At 40.0% G+C, this 5,981-nt stretch overlaps 1 pseudogene; it reads left to right on the top strand.

The window, feature by feature from the left end:
* Positions 1-2,844: 2,844 nt before the first annotated feature.
* On the top strand, positions 2,845-3,270 carry LOC144252254 (Golgi apparatus membrane protein TVP23 homolog B pseudogene; annotated as a pseudogene).
* Positions 3,271-5,981: the final 2,711 nt, after the last annotated feature.

The raw sequence follows: 5,981 nt of genomic DNA on the forward strand, positions 1-5,981 counted from the left end.
CCAAATGCTTCAAGCAGGAATGAAGTAAGCAGCAAAGTACTATAGAGTTGGATAACAAACAAAATCTTGGAGTAAATATCCAGATGCTCATTTATTTACAAATAAATGACTAAACAGATAAACAAAAGAGGCTAAATAAAAACCTCTTATCCAGAATTTCAAGTAATTGAGGTGGACATTTGGCCCTCAAGGAGTTAGGCCTAACTTCCCACTCCTTAAGAGGGGGCTCTGCATAGTGACTTACTCCAAAACAATATATATATATATATATATATATATATATATATATATATATATATATAGAGAGAGAGAGAGAGAGAGAGAGAGGGGGGAACATAACTTACATAACTTCACAGTGAGAAATCTGGTAAACACTACATCAGTCAGGTGAGCACCTTGAGGATATGAAATGAAGAACAGCACTTCATCTGTAATCTGCTTTCCCCATTCCATAACCTGTCTACATATGAGAAAAACATCAACTGAAAATCTAAAAAGTACCTGACAGGTACTCCTCAACTGTCAGGTCCTCCTCAACCATCAAGGGCATCAGAGAAATTAAGGTCAGAGAAACTGTCGCCACGAAGAAAAGCCTATGGAGACAGGATGACTGTCTTGCGGGATCTTAGATGGGGTCCTGGAACTGAAAGAGGCTGTACTGAGAATCCAAAGGAAACACAGACATTAGTTAATAAGAGCATATCAGTATCTGTTTATCATGAAAAATCATGTATGAAGTTAACACATCTGAGATAGCTCACGTAAGTCATGAGAGAAAAAAACTGGGTAGAATTTACATAGTAGATCTCTGCATTTTTTTGCAATTTCTGTGTAAACATAAAACTTCTCTAAAATAAAATCTTAAGATATGGCTATATTTTTCAAATACCTGCTCATTTAATTACTCAGAATGTCAATTACTAATAATTGACATTCTTAACTAGTTCTGCATTTTGTTAAGAGCATTCATAACAAAAATTTGTCAAACTAACATAATGTAAGATAAATACTTATTTTATATGTTTTATGTTAAAGTAATAATATGTTTAAACTTATCATTATTTATTTTGCTATTGTTAGATTATGGATTTTCTCTCTAAAAATTTCAAAACTTTAGAGAAAAAATCTACATTTTAGAGACACTATTTCAAGTCATGGTTGAACTTTTTCAAAAGAGTCATGATAAAAAATATGTTACAAGAGCAGATTGATTCATTGTGAATGAATCATTGATCCCAAGGAATTCTTATCTTTCGTTTGTTTCTATGAATACCCTTCAACAGTAATAGCATCAAATATTTGCCACTAGGAAAAATATTTAAATGAAAAATGTAAACAGAATTTGTGACAATAACTTATGATGCTTTCTAAAAAAAAGAAAAATTGAAAAGAATATCAAAGTCAGTTTCCTCCATGATGTTCTTCAGAAGTGGTAAAACTAGAGAAACTTCAATGGAAGCATGGTTTATGAGTGATCTTAGATATTCTCGTGTTTTACGGGGAAATTATATTTTAGAAATCATAAAAAATATTGGCTGCCCAAACTCTTGAATGTTTTCAAATGTAGTTGAATTTCTATGTAAGTTTCTCATTGATATAGCTAGTCATAAAGCTAATAAAAACAGGGCTGGGGATGTGGCTCAAGTGGTAGCGCGCTCGCCTGGCATGCGTGCGGCCCGGGTTCGATCCTCAGCACCACATACAGACAAAGATGCTGTGTCCGCCAAATACTGAAAAATAAATATTAAAGTTCTCCCTCTTTCTCACTCTCTCTCAAAAAAAAAAGCTAATAAAAACAAAGAATCTATGGGGCTGGGATGTAGCTCAGTGGTGGCATACCTTATCCAGAATTCAGGAGGCCCTGGGTTTGATCCCTAGCACCACAATTTTTTTTGTAAATCAATGCCTTATTTGTGTAATCAAATAGAAAGTGAACAATCACCACTCTTAGGAAAATGTTAAGTCTGAAAAACAGTTAAGAATCAAAATACTCTTACAATAGAAATAGCCTATTGTGACCAGAGGTGTCACATCATAAAGTGTATTCACATTAAATATCCTCTCAGAACAATAAAAAAAAACTTTGATGACCATTTAGAAGGAGAAAATGGCTATAATATAGATTAGAAAATTATTAAGAATTTAGAAACATGAGGTGAGGGGCTGTGGGCACGGAGAGTGGCTGGCCTAAGCTTGGCGGGTGGAAGGGTCCCTCCTGCAGGGTTTGTGGAGTGAGCCGGGCGCACAGGGGTGGTTGTGTTGTGTCCCCTCTGGCTGTCCATCTTGAGGAAGAGCTGAGTGGGCGGGAAGGATGGAGGACCAAGGGTAGTTGTGGTGGAGGTGATCTGGGTGCTCCGAGGCCCTCATAGGAGGAGTGACCCAGGAATCCCTGAGTTCAGGAAGCTTGGGGGTGTGGAGAGGAGAAGCCCATCCTCAACCAATGCCAAGCGCTGGGCGGATCTGATGTTGGGCTGCAGAAATGCTCTGTGTGGTGGGTGGGGTGCTGGTGGTCTTTTTCCTTGGCCCATCTTGCACTTCATGCACTCGAGGAAGTGAAAGGGGTGCAGCCTCCAGGCACCTCTTCAGCTCCCTTGTGACCTGCCCTGTAGGGGGTACCCTGCAATCATGTAGGAATAGGAGATGCTGGCAGAGCCTTACACTCAGGACAGCAATGATGACACTGAAGATGTTTCATTGTTTGATGCAGAAGAAGAGACAACTAATAGGCTAAGAAAATCTAAAATCCGACATCCAGTGGCATCATTTTTCCATTTGTTCTTCTGAGTCTGTGCCATTATAGTCTATCTTCTCTGTGAATTGCTCAGCAGTAGCATTATTGCTTGTATGGTGACAATTATCTTGTTGTTGTCACGTGACTTTTGGGCAGTGAAGAATGTCACAGGTAGAGACTGATGGTAGGCCTTGGGTGGTGGAATCATATTGATGAGGATGGAAAGAGTCATTGGGTGTTTGAGTCCAGGAAGGCATCTCCTCAGGAGAATAAAACTGTTTCAGAAGCTGAATCAAGAATCTTTTGCTTAGGACTAATTGCCTGTCCAGTGCTGTGGGTGATATTTGCCTTTAGTGCTCTCTTCTCCCTCAGAGTAAAATGGTTGGCATGGTTACCATGGGTGTGGTGCTACAGGGTGCCAACATGTATGGTTACATTAGGTGCAAGTGGGCAGCCAGAAGAATTTAACCAGCATGGCTACCTGGTATCTTGGAATGCAGTTTTTAAGACAAAACACCAGAAATGAACAGACTTCTTGAATAGAGAGAAAATTATGTTTTCTGTGATATTGGGGAATGGCTGAAGAGATTCTTGATTATGAATTGTTTAGAACTCAGTCCAGTGTAAAAAGGAGCATTGATTTTTGTTTGTTTGTTTGGTTTTCACTTGCAAAGTTACTATAAAAACTGTTTTCTTTATTTTTAAACAAAGTTTTAATTTTCTTTTTCTAGTATTTGAGGCTGGGAAGTATGATATCATTAAGAAGATTGTCAGAATTTATTTTATGGTGTACATATGTATGCATATAGTAGTGTATCCGTATATCCCAAATTAATGTGTTAGTTTACATATGTTACAGAGATATTTGCATTTTGATCCATAGAATATAGGATGTTCTTAATCTAGCTCAAAGGTATGTGTGTTTACATATTATTTCTATAGGTTATTTTCAGAAATAAGTTGATTTCATGATTAAGAGTAAACACTTGGTTTGTGTATGAGTTAAAAAAATTGTTAATATTAAATATATAATTCATGTTGAAATTGTTTACCTTAGACATGCACAAGTGAAACTAGTTTCTAAAATTTTCTTTTATTTTTATACTTAAGGTCTAAATAATAAATGGAATCTTTATAGTTTATGTTTAAGGGATACCCAGGGATTGCTGCTGTTCTATTTATTTCATAGAAAGGATAGTCATATTTTATTTTGCAACTTCCTGGAAACTCTTCAGTGGTCTCTGCACTAATAAAATCTTTTAGTACTAAATGAATATTATTCTTATGTCATAGTAAAAATAATCGGGAAACCTGGCTAGCCAGCGCTGGGGGAGGGGCAAGCAGAAAAAATCAAAGTGATAGAGTGCCAGGGATCCCAGCAGCCTGCAGCAGGGCCCCAGATATCCAGGCCAACTGATTCGCGTGGCCTGCCCTGCGGCTACAGAAGGCGTGGCGCCTCAGTGAAGCCATTAATTGGCAAGCAGGGAGGTTAGGGAAGGCCATTAGGTGGAATCCCACCAGCCAAGCCCACACAGACCCTTGGGCCGAGCACGGGATCTCAGAAGGGGAAGGAAGCGGTACAGTCCCATCCCCCACAGCGGACACTCCACCGAGGCAGTCAGCGGCCACCATCCAGGAAAGCTGAAGGATACACCACCACTCTCCTTCAGAGTGCAACATCAAAACAGCGGACACTCCATCCAGGCAGTCAGCGGCCACCATCCGGGAAAGCTGAAGAATACACCACCACTCTCCAACAGCTTGCAACATCAAAACAGCCAGCAGCAGGACCCCGGAGATCCAGGCCAACTGATTCGCGCGGCCTGCCCCGCAGCTACAGAAGGCGTGGCGCCTCAGAGAAGCCATTAATTAGCAAGCAGGGAGGTTAGGGACTGCCATTAGGTGGAATCCCGCCAGCCAAGCCCACCGCCCACGCCCGGAACCGGCCCAGCGACCTGCCAGCATTGTAGTCACGACACCCCAATTGGAATAGGGACAGAGCAGAGCCGCCTTCCACTCCCGGAACAGGCCCAGAGAGCCGCCAGCGTGGTAGACACGTCACCCCAATTGGAGTAGGGGCACAGCCGCCGCCCGCACCTGCAAGGGAGACTTTTCAAGTATACAAGAGCAACATAAATAAATAGGGGGTAAATTTCAAAACACAACAGTTGCACCAAGCAGAAAGAAACGCGAGCAGTATGAAAAGACAAGGAAAGAAAGGACCACAAGCAATGCAGGTCAACTCAACTTTAGAAGAGGTAATAGCTGCAACAGATGGAATATCAGATAAAGAGTTCAGGATATATATGCTTCAGATGATCTGGAGTCTCAAGGAAGACATGAGACAGCAAAATCAGACAATGAAAGATCACATTGACAAACAAATCCAGGAAGTAAAAGATCAATTTCACAGGGAGATAGAGGTAATAAAAAACAAACAAATTGAAATTCTAGAAATGCAGGAAACAATAAACCAACTTAAAAACTCAATTGAGAATACTACCAGCAGAGTAGATCACTTAGAAGAGAGAACATCAGACAATGAAGACAAAGTATTTCAACTGGAAAAGAACATAGACAGCTCAGCAAGTCTGCTAAGAAACCATGAGCAGAACATCCAAGAATTATGGGACAATATCAAAAGACCAAATTTAAGAGTCATTGGGATACAGGAAGGCACAGAGCTCCATTCCAAAGGAATAAACAGTCTATTCAGTGAAATAATACGAGAAAACTTCCCAGAATTGAAGATTGAGACAGAATCCCAAATCCTAGAAGCCTACAGGACGCCGAATGTGCAAAATCAAAAGAGATCCACACCTAGACACATTATAATGAAGATGTCCAACATACAGAATAAGGAGAGAATTTTAAGAGCTGCAAGAGAAAGAAAGCAGATTACATTTAGGGGTAAACCAATCAGGATAACAGCTGATCTCTCAACACAGACTCTGAAAGCTAGAAGATCCTGGAATAACATATTTCAAACACTGAAAGACAATGGGCTCCAACCAAGAATCGTGTATCCGGCGAAATTAAGCTTCAGGTTAGAAGATGAAATTAAAACCTTCCACAATAAACAAAAGTTAAAAGAATTCGCAGCTAGAAAACCATCTCTTCAAAAAATCCTTGGCAAAACATTACAGGAAGAGGAAATGGAAAACAACATTGAAAACCAACAATGGGAGGTAGGACAGTAAAGGGGGGAAAGTAGTCAAAGAGGATAACAAATCAGGTTTAGTAACATCAA

This window comes from Urocitellus parryii, unplaced genomic scaffold, assembly GCF_045843805.1.
Source record: "Urocitellus parryii isolate mUroPar1 unplaced genomic scaffold, mUroPar1.hap1 Scaffold_398, whole genome shotgun sequence".
In the NCBI taxonomy this organism is placed as follows: Eukaryota; Metazoa; Chordata; class Mammalia; order Rodentia; family Sciuridae; genus Urocitellus; species Urocitellus parryii.